The 25,820-nt window shown below is 43.6% G+C and overlaps 1 protein-coding gene across 2 annotated transcripts in view; it reads left to right on the top strand.

The window, feature by feature from the left end:
• The first annotated feature begins 1,554 nt into the window (after window positions 1-1,554).
• lingo3b (leucine rich repeat and Ig domain containing 3b) overlaps window positions 1,555-25,820 on the top strand; it is a 55,531-nt gene continuing 31,265 nt past the window's right edge. Inside the window, exons 1-2 of one of the 2 annotated variants that reach the window (XM_080907748.1) lie at window positions 1,555-1,642; window positions 2,713-2,801. The gene's annotated coding sequence lies outside the window, so the exon portion shown is untranslated. Of the gene's footprint in view, window positions 1,643-2,712; window positions 2,802-4,627; window positions 4,832-25,820 lie in introns of those variants that run through there. The other variant, XM_080907747.1, reaches the window with a different exon arrangement.

The following is a 25,820-nucleotide window of genomic DNA, read 5'->3' as shown; positions in this document are numbered from 1 at the left end:
GGGTTATAAAGACTGGAACACACACAAACACAGAAGAGACAGCTAATATATATTCATGTTTAATCAAATCTTCTGTTTTCTGTAAGAAGTTGCTCTTGTTGTGGAATTAATTTGCATATTTTGGAGTAAGCCTAAGCCTGTGATTCATGCTGTTAGCCTGAATCATTTCCAAGCGAGATAAAAAACCCTGTTGGGTTTGAACATCAAAAAAATTATGCTAAACAGCTCCATTTATTATATACATTCACCTGTATTTGGCTAGTTATACCTTCCTTGCAGTAGCTTTTAGTCACACCTAGCTCCATTATGCAGGTTTGGTTTCCACCCGATAATTCCTTTTATATTTGTTCCAAGCCATCTGATACAATGATGTCTGACCCACGTCCCACCTGCACTCAGAATTCAAATGCCACCGTATTCTGTCCAAAATGTCAGTGCAACTTAAATTCCTCCCAAATGTGGGCTTTCGAGAAAGAAGACTGTCACTTGGGTTCAGTGTGTCACCCACAGCATTTGTAGTCTTAATGCTAACACTCTGCACCCACTGTGACGGCACATTGTGCACATATCACTGTACAACAACATGAGTGTATCCACCGCTGTTTAAGGCAGACCCAAGGAATAAATTCCACAATTTTAAGTTTTTAATTTTTATTTTTTTATTCTAAAGAAGAGTGTGGTGTTCATGAAAGGTGGTAAATCTGCAGCCATCAGTCTTAGCTAGAACAATTTGTTGGAGTGAATAAATGCATGTGGAGACAGGAAGTATCTCCTCTCGATTTTTACAGTATTTACCAGATAAACAAAGCGGATCAGGATGGTTTTATGTGGAAAAAATAAAGAAAATCTACACAAAATGTATCAAATTGTTCAATAGAACATAAGTAAGCTTGGCAACTGACCAAAACAAAACCCAGGGCAAGGCTTGTGGCTACTGGGGAACTAGCCAGCAAATTAATAATGAGGCTCTCCACTGAACTCTCTAAGGAGAATCTATCCCTGTCCTATATACCCCACTTACACCAGGATCAAACCATGTATGGAAATGTATCAGTTAACTCATGTAGTTGACATTTTCATCCAAAAACAACATAAAGACATTCAAATGACCATTTCTAGACTTTTCCCACTGAAACACAAACATTAAATCTACTCATTATATCTTTATATAAAACAGTACTGGTTACCCCTCTGTTTGAATTCAGCTTGGTACACTCCAAAATCCAAAACACCTGAAGTTCCTGTTTGAAAGTCTCCATCTTCACCATGGTGGTAATGTGGAGCAGAGCACAGGCTACACTCTAAGAAATGATACATTGATGTTGCTAGCATTATGTAAACGTTTTATGTTAAAATTAATGTCACCAATTGATTTTTAACTCTAAACACAAGGATATTGTTTTGATTTTAATTAATAACACAATATTTCAATACAACAAAATGCAGTACATTAAATCCAACGTAAAAAGTTAATTTAAAATGAACAGCACTTTAATTTGAAGAGGATTGTCCTAACAGGCTCTCCGTACTTCTCAGTTTGCACATGTGCAGTGTGGAAGTTTGAACAACCGCCATTTTCAACCGAAACTTGCATCATGCTCAGAAGCCTGGATAAAATCCATTGCCATTTGAGGATTATTTGGTAAGTACAACCATTTAAGGATGACAAATTTGGTTAATGTGTACTAAATGATAAACATCCGACATTTTCGGGAGTACTTCTGTATGTTTTATTTTAAAACAAATGATGTCTGGTAATTTTTTTTTAGCATTCTAGCTTGTATGCCTCTCACAGGTGTTAGTAGTCAGGCATTTAAAAAAAATCGGTGTAATTTCCCAAAATGTTTTACGATTCATGTTAAGCTGCAACTTGCCTACTAAGAACTGCAGCTTTAAAATTACTCCCAACATCTACCGCGCATGCTCCCTGGTGTCAGTAATGACCACCAGGAGCGCCAGCGATCCTATCCGTTTGAAGAATGAAATATATGTATAGTGTATTTTAGAAACATGCATCAAATAAGTTGCTACATTGTTTGAAGGAATTCTACCCCGTATTGATATCTGGTTTAGGGTTAATATCAGTGATTAAAGTGTAAGACATGCATTTATCTTGTGTCATTAAAATGCAGCATTATGTGTAATACAGCTATATGTAATGCATTTAACTCCTTGTATCAGTTCCATTGATTATCAAAGTGACAATTTGTGTGTTCCCCCCTTCATTTTAAGTTGGTCAGCTAGTTCTGTCTGTCAGTAGATGCAACAAAAGTGGCTCAGATGTGATTGTGGTTACTGTTATCTTTTATTGTAACTCTTGTTATCGTAATAAATACCAGAAAATATTGTGATAGGATTTTGAATCCATATTGCTGAGTTCTAATCTTCTATTTCTTTTTAACATTTTTAGGGGTACAATTAATAATTATATTGTTGAACAGTCTAGAATTGATTAAAGCAAAAGTGAAAGCTTTCATGTATTGTCAAAATTGAAAAGCTTCTAGTTTTGTGTTCATATATTTGTTGATCTGACTCAGAAGAGTCAGTGCCTAACCAATCATTAACCTCACTGAATGTCACTAATGTGAGTTGTCAAACATTGTTTAATTACTCATCGCTAATCACTCATCTGTTAATATTTTTGACTTTGGTTTGGGAAGAGGTGGAAAAGAACCAAAATCTTGTCTCACATTGAGTTCTTATCTCCACCAGAATATCAGCATTGATGTTCGACGGGAATGCGTTCTAAAAACTGTGTCTACTTAAATAAAAAGCCAGATGACCTGTTCAAGGAATTCTTGGTAAGTTAGAAAAGGGGAAAGATCAGTTTGTTTGTTTGTTTGTTTGTAGCAGGGAAAATCTCTCCAGTGTGTCCTGGGTCCACCCCGGGGAGTCCTCCCAGTAAGACATATCCAAAACACCTCACCCAGAAGGCATTCTGGTTAAAGAAGAATTTTTTTTTTAGTTATCTATAATATTATCTATAATGTTTTTGGGGGTTCAGCAAAGGAAGAACACGTGATCTGATGTTTTAATGTATGTGTGTGGGCAGGCAGGTCAGATTGGCTGAGAGGTGGGAGTGGTAGGTGTTTGCTGGACTTGGCCTCCACCAGGCATCATGACTTGCCCAACCCCTGGCCTCGGGGTCGCAGGCCAGACTTCTCCTTTCCTGTGATGAGCTGTTAACTGACCTCAGGGGCAGTCAGGCTCGAAGAATGGGTTTCTGTGTGTGTGTGTGTGTGTGTGTGTGTGTGTGTGTGTTTCAACCTCAGTTCCCTGTGATCTGATCTACCCTGACAAGGCAACAGGACCGAACAATAAAAATGTCTATTTTCCTCCTCTCTCATTCGCTCCCTCTCTCTGCATGCTCCAGGCAAAATGGGGGAGGTGATTAAAAAGAACAAACTCACTGGAAGAATGACATTTCATCATAAATCCTCTTTTTGTATATTATACTCACCATTTGTCTTTAATCAGGAGCAGCTCGGTGCTATTTGGTATAGAGCTGCTGCAGCAGGATGCAACACCTTCATGCCTTTATTTTAAGATTTAAAGGTCACCTTTCACATTCCCACTGTTTAGCATGATGAATTGCAGTTGTTCCTAGGTCAATGCTAATAAGAAGAGGAGATTGGACCTCTGCACCGAGGGTACTTGAGGCTAGGTCTCAAAGAATTTGGAGTTGGACTTTTCACAAATGCAACTCTAGCCCAAAATGACATATACCTCACCATCTGATTCAGATGTAGCCACAGCAGTGAATGGCCCTTATCATTTGTTATCAAGCCCATGCACATTGTCAGTCGGCACTTTCCTCTACCTGCTGGCACCCTCGCAAGGCTGTTATCATTCAGTGCAATCAGTGATAAAAAGAGAGCAACCTAGATGATGTAGGAAACGACTACGAATCGTGTAAAGGAGTAAATTAAAATACTGGCAAATTGAGCTCGGTTAACTGTGATTTACATGTACAACCCATGTTTGCTGGATTATTAGAAAAGTCTTAGAATTACCTTTAATATTACTGTTTTCTAAATGACTGCAGTACTAGCAGTAGTAGTAGGAGCACTACTAATCCTCTTATCTATTCTTACAAATACATCTGCTGTTTTTCTGTCTTCTAATCTTTGCTGTCATTCTTTTTATTCTTTATCCAGCCCTGTTGTTTAGAGGCTCCCTCAGCCATACGCTCGGCAGCACACTGAATTGTGAATCCTAACAGCCTGAGCAGTAGCAGATAGAGAGTGACTGAGAAAAGTGAGGGAGGGAGGGGGTTGGGGAGAGATAAAGAGCGAGAGAGCAGCGAGAGAGAGGTGAGAGAGAGAGAGAGAGAGATGAAAAGCATGCTAAACGAGAGAGAGGCGCTCATACTGAAGGAGGCAGAGGCAACAGCAACAGCACGCTCCTTTCCCCATTCCTCCCTCTCTTTTCCTCATAATCCCACAGCCATACCGGAGGGAGATGAAGGCTACCCTGACCAGCTGATGAGGACCGGCTGAAAGAGAGAAAAGTCTCAGCGTGAGCCCCCCTTCTTATTTTGGGACGTTAATCAACAAGGAGTGAACGGAGGCGCGTACACACGAGCGTGCCTGCGGGAGGGAGGGAGGGAGGGAGAAGGAGAGAGAGAAGAGGGGGATGAGTGGTACGTTTGGTACAGCTGCTGATGCCAAGGTCTGAGAGTGAGACAGACTGAGGGAGACCTGAGGCTCGGAGGGCTCGCACGTGCGGAGCGGCGTCAGAAACTTGCGGGCAACGAGAACAGGAAAACAGATTCACATACGCACACAGCTGGACAGATGAGGAGGGATCAGGGACCACGCTTCAGCCCTGGGTATGTTAACTTGTGCAGAACACACGCGCACACACACACAGGCATGTACATCTTGTCCTCAACAGCCACTGTGATTTTTTTCAAATAGAGCGCAGACACACTTGAAATGCAACAGTACACGTTTGCTGGGCTTAAGGGTTGACGACTACCCATCCTGACAAGGCTCCCTACTTGCCCTTAGATACTTGCAGGAAAGAAAAGAGAGTGAACAAGAGAGGGTGTGTGTGTGTGTGTGTGTGTGTGTGTGTGTGTGTGTGTGTGTGTGTGTGTGTGTGTGTGATCATGCTTTCTTACTATCGCCTATCTGAATTGTGCACTCAGCTAGAGGTATTTAAAAAGGCTTCACAAGCTGACCAAGTGATGAATGTTAATAAACCTTCACTGATGGAATGCTGTCATGTTTCACATCGCCCGACTCTTCTAGTTATAACATCGCTCATTACATTACCTACATGAGTTATGCGCTCTGCTCACAGTCTGCAGTCTGTTTTTTTTTATCTGAAATGATAACCTGGCTGAAAAACAGCTGAAGTGAGGACTTGTTTGTTCACTCTGGTCTGAGACATGAATAGCTCTACTTTACCCATGCTACACTGCAGGATGCCATGTGTGGTAACGTGTCATGCGTGGTCATGTGTTATGTCATGTTGTGGCAGGGGGCATATGGCAGTGTGTGTGTGTGTGTGTGTGTGTGTGTGTGTGTGTGTGTGTGTGTGTGTGTGTGTTGTGGCAGGGGGCATATGGCAAGTATGTCTTAGGTGCTTTAGCTATCAGCCCCCCCCTTTTTCTTTGAATCTAACACCCCCCGCCTCGTTCTCAGTCTCATTCCTTTTCCACCATCTTCCTCCTTTCTCCATTTCCAATTATAGACTGTCACCTCTCTCCCTTTCCTCCTGATCCTATCTCCTGTTTCATTCTCTTGCTAAGCAATTACCTTTACCTGAATCTTCCCCTCTGGACATCATGGCTGGCTGGTTTTTCTGTCTGTCTCCTCAACAATGAAAGTGAAGGATAGGTGGTCATTTCATGGCCATTTTTTAATGGTTGCCTGAACCATGAGCAAAGGAGCAGCAGTGAAGCATGAGCACACAAGCCACTTCATGTTAATACCACTCAGATAGATCTGGAACAGATACATAAATATGAAGCTCAATCTGGGAGGAGTGGGGTGTTCAGTGTACAGATGAATTATGCCTCTAATCATGGAATCAGCTCATTACTTCCTGCTCCTCATTAACTTGTTTGGGTTTCTAACTTTATCGCTGCTCGGTCTTGTCTTCCTGAAAACTAAACAGGAAAAAGAACTCACTCAGACACTGCTGGCAGGCAGATAGCTCCCAGCATACAGGCAAACTTGCTGTTTGTGTCTGAGAGTTTTTTCTGCACTCACGGACTCTTCAGCTACCTCTATTCCTGTTGCTTTACCCTCTTTCTATAATCGCCACTGGTAATGAGCCAGCCTTCACACACGTATACAAAGACATGCACTTATTCCCACCTTCCCACCATCAGTATGACCCTTTAAGTGCAGACGCTTGCCAACTACCTGAAGCATAATATCGCTGTCCTCTCTGCTGCCAAGTCTGCGTAGTGTGTGAAAAGACCAAGACTGGAAATGAGACACTGTTGAATCAATGAGAAGTTAGATAAGAGAAAGAGAATGTCACGAATAGAAGGATGAAGAAGGCAAGCGCGACATAAAATTAAACAGGAGGAGATTAAAGTGATGTAGTGAAAGGCTCGTCAGAGGGATATTTAGGACAGAAAGGGCCGAGAGTGTGACAGGAAAGTGGGAGAATGTGGGTGGAACTGTTTGGCCTCTGTGTTGACAGGTGCTTATTGCAGATGTGTTTTTCCAGTGAGTGGACATGCTGGCAACGTGATAGTTTTCAGCCACCCGTGGGGAAGAAGGTGATGAAAAAGAATGAAGAGGATGAAATCATTGCTGGAAACAAAATCTTTACAAAAGAAAATCGTTTTTTGTACAAGTTGTATTTTATTTTAACTTTTTTCCCCATTATTCCATGTTATAGTAGGTGGGCACAGAGCTTGTAAAGAAGACAACTGACTTTCCAAACACCTTTATTTAGTGGTAGAAGCGAGCTTATCTGAAATGTCTGTGATAAATCCACATTAAAGAAAAAGACTTATTCGCCCACATCTATGCCAATTACCATACTTTTCCGAGCAGACGTGCTTTTGCGAGTTTGACTGTTGTGTGGACATATGTCTGTCTGGAAGGGGAAACACTGAGCACTTGAGAACATTGTAAGGTTTACATGTAAAAACTAATATTGTATTTAAAAATTTACCACAAGCTTCTATGCTCATTACTTTTAAATATATTGCCTTTTTAAATTGGTTGCTTCTATTTGAAACACCCTGTACTCTCAGAAAATAGAAGTTACTCCTCCACACATGTGAGACTTTTTAACTAAACCTAACATAGACCTGATAGAGCTGAGATCACAATGTTTAATGAACATGAATGCCTATTTTAAGCCTTACAACTCAGCATTATTATGTGTGGGCTGGGTACCTTTGACATTTAAACCAATACCGGAACCTGGACTTAAGTACCGCCATCCAAAAGTACCTTTTGTCGATTCGGTTAGCTGTTGTCTGCTCCTCCTTTATTACAATTTTGAAATGTTGTCAAACAAAATAAGTCAACATTCCACTATTGAAAGATTTGCTTATCTTTAACATTTTACACTCTACACCAGCTGCCTTGGTCGACAGTGTCTGTGTGTTAACATCACTGTCACATGCTTTGCAAACTACTATAGGAGTAGATGATTATTGGTTACGGTTACATGTTAGGTTACATACTATCTCAGGAAGTAGAGTATGTTGTCTGCCAGCCAGTTGGAATGTCAGTGGTTCCATCCCTGTATCTGCATCTTCAAGTGTCCTTGTCTCATGTTCAACTATCTTATCGAACTCCAAGCTACCCCGGATGCATTTGTGGGAGTGTGTGTGCTTAGATGCAGTCCGTTGAATAGCAAATAGCATTTTGCGTTACAAACATTGCAAAGTAAAAGTGTAACCACATCTGAGTCGATTTTCAACTCGCCACGGCCTCATATGTTTTTTTGTTCTTCAACACATCGTCTCACTTGCTTTCTTCTTCTTTGACTCCCTCTGTTATCGCAATTTGACACTGGCTGATTTTGTATGAATTTTTAGTCGTAGTACTGATGCAATTTGATTTATACCCTAAAAAGTACCAGGTTCCTCTACCCGGCCCCAATTTCTCATTCAGCTCATTTACATCAGCAGCACACTTTCCTTTCAATGAACAAGCTCTTTTTTTTTTCTTTTTCTTTTTTTCTTTTTGCCTGTCAATGAACAAGCTCTAACGTGACCTTTAGCACTGGGCTAAAGATTTCCTGGAGATGGTAGAGACCAAAACTGGAGCTAAAAAGATGAATTTGTCAGATGGCTAGAAAGTGTGACTGTAAGTGAATGACTGTGTTTCTCTGACACTGAAGAATCTGTACAGTTGTTTTCCCTCCAGGGTGGTCAAGGTACTAGACTTTCAAACTCAATACCAATATCCAGGAAAATACTCAATGCTTGATACAGTTTTTGAAAATTTTGACCCCATCCTGCAAGAACAGAAGTAATTGCAAGCAAGTCTTATTTTGAAAAATTGAACCAGACGCTGCCTGTATTTTAAAACTGACCTCACAACTGGCTTTAAAAAAATACGAAACACATTTTGAAAAATTATTGCAAAAGTAGAAAAGTTTATCATCTTGTTCACATCTTCCCTGCAGTGTCTATCTCACCCACTGTTCTCACTGCTCCACCTCAGTCTACAGCTTTTCTCCTCAGCTCTTCAAGACTGAAGTTGTCTGATTCGGCTGCTGTGCTCCAGATTTCTCTCTTTATTTGCTTGGATTAGTTCTCCACACATTCATCTATGGTTTTCTTGCTGGTCTGCACAGTGAGAAACTTCTGACTGTGCCCATTCTCCACATGTCCGTAATCTGCTCTGTCACGGCTCAATATTCCACCCGTGATCTGTTCAGCCTACAGTAATTATTTATCTTTTATTTAACTAAAGTCAACTAGCTACCACGTTAAGGATAACAGGTGGCTAGTGTGGCTATTGGTTAACTGCTAATAGTTAGATGGCTAATATTGACATGTGCACTTCCATGCTGTTGAAACGGGACCTTTACAGACCTCTGATAGTGTTTCAGTGTTATGAATGTCCAGTATTTCACCTGTTATTGAGGGGAAGAGCTTTGTGTCTACTTGTTTGTGTGAAGTTGTTTACACTGTTTGTTGTAAATGAGTGACTCCGGTATTAATTTTAGCATTGATTAATATCTGAGTATCGATTTTTATTTGTCATGGTGAATTGGATTAAAGGACTCAGGTGCGAGACTCCTTGCAGAATGACAGTGGATTTATTTACAGTGAAAAGGTGAGTTAACAGTTCGAGTCTATAATCCAAAAAGGGCAGTGCAGTGATACGGCGACCTCTCCTCACGGTGACAGTGCAGTAATAATCCACAACAACTCCTGGTGCCGGCTCCTCCTCCAATCCTTGAACCCTGGAGGCAGATGAGAAAAAACACACGCTCAATAACGAAAACGTCCTCTCCTTCACAAACCGGGTATGCTAATCATGACTACGCTACCCGGTTTAGTTCAACGTTCCAGCGTTGGTTGTGACTCAACCGCCCCGTTAAATAGGTCTGCGCTGGCAAGGTAATTCTGCACAGGTGCGATGATTCTAGCTTAGGACACTCCCCTCCGGTCAACTGCCGTTCCGTGCCACAGCTTCCGGAAGTACATGTTCCAGCAGAAAAACACATGCCCAGGATGGAGAGGAGAACACGACACAGTACACACAAACACCACAACAAATTGGCAAGACGATCAGTGAGGACCGTCTAGCCATGACAGTACCCCCCCATTAACGGGAGCCCCCCGGCGACCGACCAAATTTGTCAGGGTGCCGGCGGTGGAATTCCTTCACCATAGCATCATCCAGAATCGCAGACCGCGGCACCCAAGCACGCTCTTCCGGACCATACCCCTCCCAATCCACCAAAAACTGGAAGCCCCTACCGCGACGCCTGGCATCCATAACCCGCGTGATGGCATAAGCAGGAGCGCCGGCAACAACCCGGGCGGGCGGCGGGGGCCTGGAAGGCGGGCACAAAGGGCTGGTCCGGACCGGTTTCACCTGGGAAACATGAAACACATTATGAATCCTCATGTTGCGAGGAAGGGCCAAACGAACAGACACCGGATTCAACACAGCTTGGATCAAAAAGGGCCCAATAAAACGCGGGGCCAACTTCTTGGATTCAGTTCGTAAGGGAATATACCTGGAAGAGAGCCACACCTGCTGTCCAACACGATAGGCAGGGGCCGGAGTGCGGCGACGATCGGCCAACCTCTTATTCTGCGCCGTCGTCCTCAACAGAGCCGCCTTGGTGGCGCGCCACGCCCACCTGCAGCGTCTCATATGATGCTGAACAGAGGGAACGGCCAGCTCACCTTCAGTGATGGCAAGTAATGGTGGCTGGTACCCCAGCGACGCTTCAAACGGAGACACGCCAGTGGCTGCCGACGTGCTGGAATTGTGGGCGTACTCAATCCAAGCCAACTGGTCACTCCAGGTGGATTGGTTCGAGGAAACCACACAGCGTAACATGGTTTCCAACTCCTGATTCGCCCTCTCCGCCTGACCGTTCGTCTGAGGATGAAAACCTGAAGACAAACTCACACGGGCCCCTAGTCCTGAACAAAACGCCCTCCAGACCCGGGAAGTAAACTGGGGGCCCCGATCAGAAACAATGTCTTGTGGAATCCCATGTAACCGAAAAACATGCTCGGTAAGGAGCCGAGCCGTCTCTAAGGCAGTCGGGAGTTTGGGCAACGCCACAAAGTGCGCCGCCTTGGAAAAACGATCTACAACAGTTAGTATGGTCGTGTTACCTGATGACGACGGTAGACCAGTGACAAAATCCAAAGCAACATGCGACCAGGGGCGCTTGGGGACTGGCAGAGGGTGCAAGAGACCGGCCTGGGGGGCACTGGGGGTCTTATTGCGAGCGCAGGTAGGGCAGGCCGCAACGTAGCTCCCACGATGCAAGTGGCGGGCAGAATGGGTCTCTGCTTCTCTCCGTCATCCGTGTGTGGTGCAAATTGGCGTGAGAGAGCATCGGGTTTTGTGTTGCGTGATCCTGGTCTGTAGGTTATAGTGATATTGAAACGTGTAAAGAACAGGGCCCACCTGGCTTGACGTGCGTTAAGACGCTTAGCTGCCTGGATATACGCCAAGTTCTTATGGTCCGTCCAAACCACAACGGGGTGTTCACTTCCCTCCAACCAGTGCCTCCATTCCTCCAGGGCCAGCTTGATGGCGAGGAGCTCCCAATCGTCCACGTCGTAATTCTGTTCCGCTTGGGTCAGCCGTCGAGAGAAGTAGGCACATGGATGCAGCTTGCCACCCACCCGCTGGGAGAGAACGGCCCCCACCCCCGAATCCGATGCGTCCACTTCCACCACAAATGGTCGGGTGAGGTCAGCCTGGATCAAAATGGGAGCAGAGGAAAACAGTTGTTTCAAACGAGCAAATGCCTGCTGCGCGGAACTAGACCATAGAAAGGGCAGTTTGGGAGAAGTGAGTTGTGTGAGGGGAGAAACCACCTGGCTAAAGTTCCTGATGAACCTCCTGTAAAAGTTGGCGAACCCAATAAACCTTTGCAGTTCTCGACGCGTCTTGGGTTCGGGCCACTCCACCACTGCCTTCACCTTAGCAGGATCGGCTCGTAGCCGCCCCTCCTCCACAATAAACCCCAAAAACGGCACAGACTGAACATGAAACTGGCATTTCTCACCCTTGACGAAAAGTCGATTTTCCAGCAGACGCTGCAGCACCAGTCGCACCTGTTTCACATGTTCGGCTCGAGTCTTAGAGAAGATGAGAATGTCGTCTAAATAGACAAACACAAAATGATTAATAAAGTCACTCAGCACATCATTAACCATTGCTTGGAAGACAGCAGGGGCGTTGGTGAGTCCGAATGGCATGACCAGATATTCGAAGTGCCCCAAATGGGTGTTAAACGCCGTCTTCCATTCATCCCCCTCACGAACACGAACCAGGTGGTATGCATTACGGAGATCGAGTTTGGAGAAGATAGTCGCCCCTTGGAGTAGTTCAAACGCTGAGACAAGAAGAGGGAGGGGATATCTGTTCTTGACGGTGATCTTGTTCAGGCCCCGAAAATCAATACAGGGGCGGAGAGACCTGTCCTTCTTCTGTACAAAGAAGAATCCAGCCCCCAGAGGGGATGTAGATGGGCGAATCAAGCCGGCAGCGAGAGAGTCTGTAATGTAGCGCTCCATCGTCTCACGTTCAGGCTTTGAGATGCTGTAAAGCCGGCTGGTGGGTAATGGGGTGCCAGGGTGCAGATCTATCCCGCAATCATAAGGGCGATGAGGCGGGAGAGACACTGCTAGGTCTTTGCTGAATACTTGAGCCAGGTCGTGGTACTCTGGAGGGACGGCTGAGAGATCGGGTGCCTTCACCTGAGCCGCCGGATTTAGGGGCACTAAACTGGGCACCGCTGCACGTAAACAATGTTCATGGCACCACTCGCTCCAGCCTGTCACGCGTCCCTGAGCCCAGTCGATCTGCGGATTGTGCTGTTTGAGCCATGGGAACCCCAAGACCAATGGGGTGCCGGGGGCTTTAAACAGAAACAGGGAAACTCTCTCAACATGGTTACCAGAAAGAACTAAAGTCAGATCAACAGTGCGATGGGTTATTGCCGCTAACGGGCTGCCGTTAAGAGCTGAAACCTGAAGAGGCTCCCGGAGAGGAACCGCGGGGAAGCCCAACTGCCTAGCGAGCGATTCATCCAAAAAATTCTGTTCAGCTCCAGAGTCCACTAATGCACGGCACTGGTGAGTGTGAGATTGAAAAACCAACTTAGCAGAACAACTCAGATGGGGAGCAATGTTCATGGTCGCACCCGTCAGTACTCCCACAGCTACTGACGGGCCTGGTCGTTTCCCCGAGAGGGGCATGCGTCAGCAAAATGTCCCTTCTTTCCACATGCAAAACACTCACCCGTCTGGCGTCTCTTCCTCCAATCTGTGGAGCTCAACCGTGCTCCGCCTAACTGCATCGGCTGCTCCTCCTCTTCCGCTGACCGCGGGTCCGTCCCCTTCCACTCCAGGGCCGGTAATCCAGTCCGCCACCCAGCGCCTCCCGGTGTCCGCTTGCTGAACTCCCAAAGGTGATCGTCCAACTTAATACATAAATTAATCAATGCACTCAAGGTTTTAGGCAATTCTTTGGAAGCCAACTCACGCTTCAGTCCCTCGTTCAGACTGTTCAAGAAAGCTCCCCGGAGCGCCGTCTCCTCCCAACCAGTCTCCTCAGCAAGAATCCAGAAATCCACCGAAAAGTCAGCGACACTCCTCCGGCCCTGTTTCAAAACAAACATCCTATGTGCCGCACTGTCAGGGTTAGTTCCTTTATCAAAAACACTTCGAAATTTGCTCAAAAAATCAGTGTAGGAAATCTGAGGCTGGGAGTTTAGGACCGCTTGTGCCCACTGCAAGGCTCGACCTGTCAACAGTTCCACCATCAGGGTGATTTTAGAACAATCAGTGGCGTAAGCCTGAGGCTGCTGCCTAAACGTGAGGGCACACTGCATTAAAAATCCCCTACTCTTGTCCAAATCTCCGGAAAATTTTTCTGGGACTGGCAACAAATGTTCACGCCGTGGCAGAGGAGGGGAGGGGGGCAGTGGGCAAGCAGCAGCGACGTTGATCGGAGGTGGCACTGGTAAAGGCCCCCCAGCAGCTCCAGGTGGAGATAGCAACATACCTTTTAGCTCTGTCACAACCTGGATTAGCGCTGATTGCTCCTTGGAGAAATGTTGTAACATGTTCTCATGGCGTTCTAGTAGCGCCGCCTGGAGCGACAGCTCGCGCCGCCAAGGTGCCGAGTCCGCTGAGTCCACTTGGCTGGAACGTTCTGTCATGGTGAATTGGATTAAAGGACTCAGGTGCGAGACTCCTTGCAGAATGACAGTGGATTTATTTACAGTGAAAAGGTGAGTTAACAGTTCGAGTCTATAATCCAAAAAGGGCAGTGCAGTGATACGGCGACCTCTCCTCACGGTGACAGTGCAGTAATAATCCACAACAACTCCTGGTGCCGGCTCCTCCTCCAATCCTTGAACCCTGGAGGCAGATGAGAAAAAACACACGCTCAATAACGAAAACGTCCTCTCCTTCACAAACCGGGTATGCTAATCATGACTACGCTACCCGGTTTAGTTCAACGTTCCAGCGTTGGTTGTGACTCAACCGCCCCGTTAAATAGGTCTGCGCTGGCAAGGTAATTCTGCACAGGTGCGATGATTCTAGCTTAGGACACTCCCCTCCGGTCAACTGCCGTTCCGTGCCACAGCTTCCGGAAGTACATGTTCCAGCAGAAAAACACATGCCCAGGATGGAGAGGAGAACACGACACAGTACACACAAACACCACAACAAATTGGCAAGACGATCAGTGAGGACCGTCTAGCCATGACATTATTTATTTATGTATTATTGACAACTCTACCCCTTAGTACCAAATATTTACCAAAAGAATGTGTTATCATCTGTAGGATAGTGCACTTATTGTGTTAACTATATGAGGCGCTCATACCCCAAAGTTGTTTTTACATCTTGATGTGCAGGTTGGTAAAAATCAACAGTTTTCTTTGTTTCAGAATTTTTTTCAGCTTCTTGCAGATCAGCCCTCAATTTTGTGAGCACTGTTGTATTCTCACCAATACCAATCATGGAGGAATAAGATATATGTGAAAGGATCAAGCTTCAGGGAGCAAAATTTGAGCATTATGTGTCCACCGGAGGAGACGCGTGAAAAGAGGAAAGATTCTTGTGCAATGAAAGGATTTGATTGAGACGATGACCGGGGGTATGTGGGCGTGCTGAAAGAGCTTTTGATGTCAGTGTGTGCACAAGTGTCTGCACGCGCTTGTGTGTGTGTGTGTGTGTGTGTGAGAGAGAGAGAGAGAGAGAGAGAGAGAGAGAGAGAGAGAGAGAGAGAGAGAGAGAGAGAGAGGACAATAGTCAACCTTGAGGTTAAGAATGAGGTCCAGCATGGCGGATTGTTTTTATTAGATTGCTCGATCGCGAATGAGGTGATTGCACGGACAAGGGCAGAGAGTCACATCCACACCGCCCACGTCTGCCCACACACACGCACATCCATGCTCAGCTACACACACAAACACACACACACAATAAAACACCAGTCCTTATTAAAGTCTTGAATTGCAGTACGGAGGCTCATGTTGCATTAGAGGTCGCTCAGAAACTGAAGTTAATGGTCTTACTTCCAGTATCATTCAGCGTGTGTTCTGTGAGGTTATTAGGCCTTTAAGGTGCTGGCCGCTGGTGAAGCCTCCCATGTACAGCGTAAAGTAAAGGGCATGATTCCAGTCAATAATGAACAAGCAGGCGGCTGCTGCAGGCCAAATAACATGCAGGTGAAAAGTACAACACTTCTGCGGCCTCAGCCTCCTCCTTCTTTCACTTGCTGTTTCTCTTTCCTTCACTTTTTCCTTCGTGATGAATTATTCTTCCTCACACTTTTGCCCTGTTTTCTTCACGCTGCCCTTTCACTTTCCATTTCTCCTTCTTTAATTTACTTTCTCGGCTGCGTTTTCTCAGACGTGACCCCTGAGCGCTCCAGGTTCTGCTGTTCATTCACTATGCACATGGTTTCTGTCTCTTTTGTCTCCCTGCTGCTTGGGTCCGATAGGAAAAGTTTTAAGGTCACCTGCTATCTCTTGCCTAGCTCTCATAATGAATTAGCATTTGGCTTTGCTTCATTATTCAGTCTGACACAACCATCCCTTGAGTTATTCTCAATGTCTTTACAATTAAACGCTCAAATTCAATTTAGCCATGATTAAGTAACTAAATCTCTCCTTTCTAATTACAAAACTCTCCCCTGCTGAGAGATACAAAGTCCTTAAAGGTGTGTCCATCCCATTTTCATGTTAAAGAGTTTAACACCAGCTTGATAGAGCCACGAAAGAGTCTCATTTTGCCGACATTAAGTGCTTGTCTTGTCTTTTAAAAGAAACCTTTCATTGTTGCATGTGTGTGGCGCTTTTGTCTTCCTTGACACCTCACTCTGAACACTCCTAATAAGGTTTCTTGCTCATCCACACAGAGCAGAAAAATAACTGTTGAAGACAAACAGCCTTTTGTGGCAGCATCGCATAACTGCATTTAATGTCACACTCTGCCAACAGCTATTACTATCACAGTTCTCATTCAAAACAGAGAAAAAGGAAGTCATGGAAATACAAAGACTTTGTGTTGACTATGAAAAATACACAGTTTGGCTCTTAGAGTTGTCACATTAAAGCTAGCAGTTAATGACCTTGAACAGGCAGCGCTGTGTTGACGCTTACTGTGATTCTCTATAATATCTGCAAATTTCATTTTATTTGTATTCAACCGGCATTTGAAATACATAAAAATGAACATAAAAATGAGAAGAGACTGTTTTGCACTAGCACATCCAGACTTATGTCATCAAACCAGTAGTTCACGGCAATCTCCACACCTCCACCTGTTTACACCATTGCATGACTTTTGATTCTAAATTTTCTCCAGAGTTTTATCATCTCTCAAAAACCAGACGTCTGGGTACTCATCACTAAGCAACAATGTCTTTGTTATTCAAATCAGCCTGCTGTTGTGCTCAATCAACGGCTGTTTCCACTGTCCAATTGGCCAATTAGAGCTGTACAGACGGGGTTAGTAGCAGCACAGAGCTAGCAGTTTAAGAACATCCATGAAAGGAGTTGCCACATTAAAAGAAAACAAGTGGTAAGACCTGCACCTTTGTAAATAATGAGCCAGCATCCCACATTAACTCATCAATACTACTCAGACCTCAAGAGAAAACCAGATAGCTTCTGGTATCCAAAAGAGAAATCTTTTCCCCCGCCTGCAGATATCTGTTTACACAGATTTGTGTACCAAATGTACCAAATCTAAAATTAAAGTGTTTATTTGATGAAGTGAAAAACATTAATCTCTCATGAGAAATCAGCACTGTGGCTTATGTTTCACATGAATTTTACACTGGCAATCATTACTGAGTGGTTTGGAGAAAAGCAACCAAACAAAAAACAGCTTGGATTCAGGAGAAAGACGGATGGCTGCCCCTCTCTGTGGCTGCCCCTCTCTGATCCTGATCTGGCAGAGGTTTCTTCCTGTTAAAAGGGAGTTTTTCCTCCCCACTGTCGCCAAGTTCTTGCTCATAGCAGGTCATCTTATCGATGGGGTTTTTTCTGCATTATTGTAGTGTCTTTACCTTACAACATAGAGTACCTTGAGGCGACTGTTGCTGTTAATTGGCGCTATATAAAAACATTTGAACAAAACTAAGACAAACTTAAAAGAAAAAACATACATATACTTTTTTGAGCAATGTAGAGAAGCCAACACATAAAGAGACCATGAAGACCATTGGTTCTCAAATAAATTAGTATGTCAGTAAAAAGCTCTGAAAGCTCTGTGTGGCCTTTAAGTTAGGAGTAATTTGTGATACAACATCTGTGTGGTTACCTTTTAAATGAGACTCCAACTACCTTCAACTACCTCACGGGTGTTCAGCTGAATCAGAAAGGCTGACACAAAAGCTGAGCTTGTTTTAAGTCTCACCACCTGTTGCTGTAAAAGGAACTGGTTCCAACAACTCAGTGTGTGTGTGTGTGTGTGTGCGTGTGTGTGTGTGTGTGTTTGTAGCAGTCCTCCCATTACTTCACCTGCATGAATAAAGGAATCGTGTTTCTCAGACTTCATTAAAAGTTGATGCAGGTCATGAAGTGTGCGGCTTTGCTCACCGCAGATGCTAATGCAGGTCAAGGAGATAACGTTCATGCGTGCATATGTGTGTGTTTGTGAGAGCGTAGCCATCCCTGCCTTTTGTTAATTGAATGTTGAATGCAGGTTAAATTGTATAATCTTATCTTTTAATAATGCAGCTGAACTAAGGATAACACACAGGATATTGTGGCTCCACGTTCTACTCTCTGCTTCTCTGCTTCTCTGTACTCCGTCTATGTGTGCGAGATAAAGGAGGTGAAAGTGTTATTACGCAGTTGTGTGATAATTAATTTTTGAATTCATGTGACGCCCTGAAGTGACCTAGTTTGACATTTAAACATACTGATGTACAATATTCTCAAAACTGCTGATGCAAGTGATTGGCTTCCACTTCCACAGTGTGTGTGTGTGTGTGTGTGTGTGTGTGTGTGTGTGTGTGTGTGTGTGTGTGTGTGTGTGTGTGTGTGTGTGTGTGTGTGTGTGCGCATTGCCATGTAATGCCATCTGTAGGCCCAACCTTTTGGCAGGGGGGACGTTATTCATTAATTCTAACAGCATGATTTCGAGCCATGAACACTCTTCAAATGTTTCTGTGTGTATGTGTGTGTGTGTGTGTGTGTGTGTGTGTGTGTGTGTGTGTGTGTGTGTGTGTGTGTGTTCCTGTCTAGCTATCTTTGTGAGGACCAAAATCTGCATTCTACTATACTTGTGAGAACCAACAGTCACTTGTGAGGACACACTCACTGGTCCTCACAATTTTGAAGGCCTTTTTGAGGCTCAAAATGTGGTTTTAGTGTCAGGGTTACAATTAGGTTATGGTTGGGTTTAGGGGAAGGGTTAGGCATTCATTTTTAATGGTTAGGGTTAGGGGTTAGGGGCTAGGGAAACCATAATGTCAATGAAGGTCCTCACTAAGATAGCTGAACGGGCTTGCGTGTGTAGGTGTGTGTGTGTCTGCAGTGCACGCTCTTTACACACATAAGGCCAGTGAGTCTCACTCGTACGCTTCATTTTCCTCTTTCTCTCTCTGTCACTCTCTTTCTCTCTTTCATCTGTGATTCTCAGTAGATGAACAGCTCTCTGATCCATAAGAACTCTGTTAAGGAATGCCGTATTGCTATTGATTCCCTCTCTGATCCCTCAGTTTGTGCAGGCACAACACAAACGGTGCGGCGTTGAGAGGACGGCTCGGCTGATAGCTGTGATGGAGTGCTGTGCCCCAGTCCTGCAAATTGGATTTTAATGATTCAAGTATCATTTTGTGAACACTGCTCACTGCTCCCCACAGACATTAAAATGTGATTTCCTCCACAAAAGGCAGAGAGAGAAACGGCTGGAGAGGAAAATAAAATGTTTTGGAGAAGTTGAAACGCCTTTAAGGGCAATTTACATTTGTGTGACTGTGTTTTAGATTAAAGTCAAGCTAACTTACTAAGCAATCAATAAGCAGAACTAAAACTGACAAACTGAAACTTGCAATTACCAGAACACAATATTTTTTCTTTCACTGGGAGAACTAGCTTTCACTTGATGATTGAAATGATGGGTCTTATGAAATCTAAACATTGTACAGATGAAACAGACAAAGTACGACACTATACATCATAGCTCAAGCATCTGCCTTGTTTTTCTTTTCACCCCTGCAGTCGATCACACCACATCCACCCACCAGGTGTTGTGTGGTTTTATACCTGCCATCTAGCCTTTGTTTTTCTGTCACATCATGGAAGGCTGCTTGCTCTTGTTGTTTCACTCTTGTTGTCTGCTTCCTTGTTGTCCCAGTTTTCCACCTGTAAGCTTCAATTTGCACTTTAATAACCCACTAAAACTGTTTCTGCCTGCCTGCTCATGTCTGCACTTGGGTCCTCCTTCTTCATCTTCATGTACAAACTGGGGCAGAGTGGGCTTGTTGAAAAGGGTAAGAACTTTATATAATCATGATTTATAAACTACAAAACTATGACAACGATTTGAACCATACATTTCCAGTTTGGGTTCATTACTCGATAAGACCTGGAGTTGCCACTTATTTTCAGTTTCTTGTGCAGCTTCTAATATTTCACTGTGGTTCTTCTTCTGATGAGATTTCAGTGAACAGTAGATGAATCAGCTAAAGGATACGATGTCTCTCTCAGGTCCTGTGCCAATTTCTGAAGAACATAACTTTCAGATGCTGTTCATCTGGTGTAGATAGTTTTTTTAGTCTATCTACCCATTTATTCTTTTGTCTTCAACTTGTCAACTTAAGGACACAATGCACACCAAGACGCGATATGCCAAGGTTTTGTGCAACAGCTCTTTGGGAATCAGTTTGTTGTCTGATCTGTTAATAGATTCAGCTAAATACATGGGAACAAATGATGTGTTTTGTGACAAGCTGCTAGTAACAAACTGCTAAAGATAAAATGTTGAAATGGTAGTTACCTAAATTTTGTGTAAACACAAAACTAGCTCATCACTTGAGTTAGTCTGTATAATAAAGTCTATGTATAAAGAAATGAGAGGTGGCTCAAGACTTTTGCACAGTGTTGTACAACTTTTCTAGCTTGGGCCATGCTTGAGTACTGATGAGAAACACCAGAATCAGAAGAAATGTTTTCACAACAAATCCTCTTTTTTTTTTGTTTTGTTTTTTTAATCGCTTCATGAAAAAAGTACTTCATAGCTGTGGTATCATGAGTGTTTCCTCAGGCACAGAGTGAAGAAAAATCCAGTTTTCTGTAAACTGTATCTGGCTTGAATTATTTTTTCTCACTCCTTTGGGAGTAATTAGTCTTGTTCAGTGTAGATGGATGGATTTTCTCTGCTGTCCTTCAGCGCTGACCCCCTATTCTGCACACACACATACGCACATACATTTCGCTCTGAGGGAACACAGATTCAGACATTACTTCTGCCTCACTGCTACACAAACAGGCTTGCAAAATGCCTCAGGACAGTTCACCATTGGCGTACACACATATATACACAGAGACCCACACATTCGTCCAGGGTCGCATGTTCGTCGTCACCCTTCCTGCAGAACTGGAGGCATGTGAAAGTCACTTGGGCATGCCAGCACATGCGTGTCGTTGTTGTCTTTTATGCATGTCACGTATAATGAAAGGGCCAACAGTTGAGTCACTGTGCAAATGTATTCAATATCTGTTAAAGTTCGTGTAGACCTGAAGGTTAGCTGCCTCTTCAAAGTGATTTGGTTGGCATCTCCTCTCGTTTATACAGCAAAACTGCCTCAAATCATTCACTCCATTGTGTGTTGCCTTTTAGCAAGGCAGTTGGGGCATTTTTGTTTTATTATTTGAAAGCAAAGTACAGACAATAGAGGCTGCAACCACAGAGATCGCTCTGTCTCCCTGAAAAGGTAAAACAAAGACAGCCTGAATTATTAATGTGCACATTTACATTCCCATTTATAAAGAGCAGCTCCTCATCAGCTCTTGCGTGACAGATTCTGTAGCGCCACGTGTCCCCTGACTCACTTTGTAACAACCGCTTGTTAAATTGAGGTTTGTTTAAAAAGGACACAAGCCTGTGGCAATTTGGCTCTTCTTCTGTAGATCATCTTTTTTTCGTAAATTACCAAATTGACAAAAGTTTTTCTAGGTGCTCTCTTCAGAAAAAAAAGTTAAAAGTTACACTATGCAGTGTTTTCAGTTCAGGATAGCAAAATCATCCAAAATCCTCTTTATCATGTACTCAGTTTTCTCTTATTGTTACTATTTGTCCTCATCAAGACTTCATCATGACTAAAGATGCCAGGACATAACTTTAACACTGACCTACACTTACAGTGCTGTGAGATATCTATCCCCTTCCCACCCCCATCGCCCCACCCCATATTTCTGACACTTAAATGTTTCACATGATTAAACAAATTTAATATTAGTCAAAGAATGAATACAAACACTGTTTTAAAATGATAACTTAATTTATTTTGGGGGAAAAAGCTAACAAAACCTACCTCTCATTATGTAAAAAAGAAATATCCATTGGTCTTGAAAAAAAGCCTCCAGGAATTCCAGGGAACCACAGTCAGAGCCTTTATACACAAAAGGAAGAAACTTGGAACAGTGGTGAACTTTCCAGGAGTGAAAATGACTCCAAGAGCGCACTGTCAACTCATCCAGGAGGTCACAAAAGAACTCAGAACAACATCCGAAGAACTGCAGGCCTCATTTGCCTCAGTTAAGGTCAAAGTTCATGATTCAACAATAAGAAAGAGACTGGGCAAAAATGGCATCCACGGGAGAGTTTTTGGCGATACCCACTGCTGAGCAAAAAGACCACAAAGGCTTATATCACATTTGCCAAAAAATATCTTGATGATCCCCAAGACTTTGGGAAAATTTTCTGTGGACTGACGAAACAAAAACTGAACATTTTTTTAAAGTTTGAGTCTGATTACATCTGGTGTAAAACACAGCATTTCATAAAAAGAACATCACACCAACAGTCAAACATGGTGGTGGTAATGTGATGCTCTGGGGCTGCTTTGCTGCTTTAGAGCGACTTGCTGTAACTGATGAAAACATGAATTCTGCTCTCTACCTGAAAATCCTGGAGCATGTCCAGGTTTGTGTCCTGAAGCTTAAGCACACTTGGTTTATGCAGCAAGACAATAAAAACACCACCAAGTTCACTTCTGAATAGCTGAAAAAAAATGAAAGTTTTGGAGTTATGTTCAGGTCTCTGAACATGACAGCCGCCCACCCCATATGTACAGATTCATGTCCGCATCCACTTTTAAAAGGCAAAAGATTTCACATCTGGATGTTGGAGGGGTCGGTGGTGGAGTGGATCATTTCACACCAGAGAGCCAAGTTCGAGTCACCTCACAGATTTTCAACTCATTTTGAAGTAAATAATTCTCTTGGTTATTTTTAGCCATTAAAAACTGCTTGGTTTAGAAAAAGATATTGGTTTGCGGTAAAATGCGACAGTTACCACATCTTTTAAGGTTTTGTTGCCATGGTGATGCCTCCTTGCTTTTCTCATGACAAAATACATGTTTCTGAAATTAATATCATTCATATTAAATTCAAAACTTTGTACTCACTGATACAAAAAAGATGAAAAAAAACTTGAATTCATGAACATTAAAAAATGATTCTTTTGTTCGTCTGGGCTAAGAGGCTGAATGTTTTTCCTGCTTTTCTCCAGTTTCTCGCAGCATCAAAACAACATCCTAGGCTTTTGTTTCTTTCTGGGACACTGACAAAAATATCAACAGTTTTTCTTCATGGTAAAAAAAACAAAACAAATCCAATCTTTAATCTTTGTAACACATTGTGGCTATAAACAACCTGTAATGCAACACTCTTACACTGTGTTATCCTCAGAAAATACAGGCTGTCTTATTCAGCTAACATCCAGTCCTTTAATATTGATAAGCATTATGATCTGACTCAGCCATGACTAATAATAATGGGAGAGACACAACTTGAACCAAATTTTTAACAGTTTATTAACCAAACAAAGCAAAAAAAAACCCAAACAAACAAAAAAAACGTAACAATATTTAATGTGTTAGTCAGTGTTAAAAGTGTGTCAGCAGCTGGATGAGTGATCAAACATGAAGCGTGTGTTGTTGTGTAGGGTAAACAGGCTAAAGCCAAACAAACAAATACAGTGGTGCTGGGTGAATGAAGAGAAAGATGAAAGCTGAGACACCCGGCTCTTATATGCTCCAGGGAAGCTGGCCGGGCGCTCTCAGTTCTACTAATTAACCCCACCTACCAGGAACCTGCCAGATAACACAGAGAGACTACAGGGAAAAACAGCTGGACCATCACAAACATGAGTTCACTTGGGGATGTTGTTCATGTAATCACACTCATTTAATATAGTTCTTTGGAACCATTCACCAACTACAAGTAGTTAGCATAAACAATATTAAGCTGCTCCACAACCGAAGTAATTAGCAGCAGTATGTTGACCAGAGACCACAGAGCGTGAATGACGTTTGGCGAGTTCAAGCAAGCAAGTGCGAACGAAATAGCTGCTGGTGATGCAAAGTGCACAGGACCCCAGATCAACTTTTTTCCAGGCAAGCGATTGCAGCAACTACCAATGAGAGCAAAGGATACTGTTGATTTACATGCAACCTGCTAGTAACTAGGGTTACCTAGGCAACCAGAGGATGGAATGTCAAACAGAGCCTGGTTCTTCCTGTGTGGACTTACATGTGGCCTTAGGTAGTCAGCTAAATATCAGTCATGTGACCAAGGTGTGGGTCTCTTGTTCAGTCATGACCAAGCAGTAGCCTGTCTGAGTTTCTCCTTCATCCACTCACTCACGATTCTCGGTCAGTCCTTCGGCGGTGGTGAGTCTGTAATTTGAGAGGACAAGAATCTGTGCAGTGAATAGTTTGGTGTGATGGCTAAGTTTACCTACAACACCCTTTGAATGTACCATGACTGGGCTTTTTAATCCCCATAGTGTGGTGTTCAGTTAGCATTTGATTCTCTCTCCTTTCAGTTTTCCTCGCCAGGTGTCAGCCTCCCTCTCAGCTGATTCTTGGTTGATGTGGCGTGTGCTATGGCTTCATGTTTTCGTGTGGGTTTTTACACAAAAGCTCCTTTTGAAATATTTATCTCCCAAACCTGTGCACCCTTTCCCCATTTGAGAGCCTTGTTCTCCCCCTGTCTCTGCCCCTTCCCGTTTCATCTTTGTTTCACACTTTTTCGCGCTCACCGCATATCCCGAGCCGCCGCCCCCAGCCCCCCCCACCACCACCACTGTCTCCACTCCTCCTTCCACCCTCGCCTTTTTCTTTTTTCTTTTAAACATCTAGTCATGAATTTATTATGTGAATCAAAATAGAGCAACGAGTCTTTGTCCCCTTCGCTGCATGTCATTGGTCTAGAATGAATAATTCAGCCACTGTGGTTGAAATTAGGATCAGGGAGAAAAAGGGAATTATTTTGAAGCAGTGCTATTCAGGCTATTTTCGAACGGCGAGCTGTCAGCGCCTTTCCTGCAGCGCTCACTCTTTCTTCTCCTTCCCCACTTGCTCTCTCTTATTCCTCCCACCAGTTCACTCGCTCTACATGAAGATAGAGACAATTCTTCTATGTCTTCTGCGTCCTTGGGAAGGACTGCATGGTAAGCAGAGAGGATAGGATTGTCTCTGGATATAGTCAGCTGTGTTGTTTGGATGTGTTTTTTTGTCTGTTTTTACATGATGTTTGTGTATTGATAGGTTTGAACATTACCCTGTATGAATCTTTAAGTAAGTGTGAAAACATTATTATGAATGCTGTTTGCTTCTTCTTCTTTTCTTTTTTTTTTGCAGATTTCTGTTGAACAGCTTTGATGGCAAAACATGTAGCTGACAGCTTATGTCAACAGCTTCCTCCCTTTCAGAGGCATCCATTGATCTCATTACAGAGCGCATGCCGTCTCACTGCTTGACACCAATTTAATGTTTGCTGTTTAAGATGACAGTTATCGAATGGCCTAAAATGAGTCCCGCAAGCTCTCGGTTTCACTTTCATGATACTTCATGAAAAGGAAATAACAGGAGAGAGGATGAAATGCTCCTCACTTTGATTCAGATGGCCTTTTCGAGGTCCAAATGCTACACTGACCGCTGCCGGCAATGGATTTGATAACCCTGTGACAGAGGCCATCAAGCAATCTGCCTCCTACACATCCATACATGACGCCATCACTGCCATAAATGCAGACCCTTGGCCTTGTGCGCACATAAGGTCGATCATGCAGCTGAGTACACACACATAGACGCAGATGCACACTTGGATGATTATTCTCTGCCTCCTGGGGCATCATTGAAACTTTTCAGCCATGACCTCGCTAAGAGGGAGAGAGCGAGCGAGATGAGCATTAGAGGGAAAAAAATGAGGGATAAAGAGAGAGTCCTTGAATTTTAACTGGATGCTCCCTAGGGAGAACTCCAATCATCTCTGTGTGTCTTCGGTGCCAGAGTCCCACAGCTTCTTTTAGGAGCTCAAGGACCCTGACAGCTCTACTGTTCTCTCAGGGAGGCGGGTCTGTCATCATTGACTTGATAGCTGCTTTTTGGGAGAGAAATCATCTGACTAATCAGCTGTTAAGG

Source organism: Rhamphochromis sp. 'chilingali', assembly GCF_963969265.1.
Source record: "Rhamphochromis sp. 'chilingali' genome assembly, chromosome: 16".
Taxonomy (NCBI): Eukaryota; Metazoa; Chordata; class Actinopteri; order Cichliformes; family Cichlidae; genus Rhamphochromis; species Rhamphochromis sp. 'chilingali'.
This window is presented reverse-complemented; position numbering and strand designations above follow the sequence as displayed.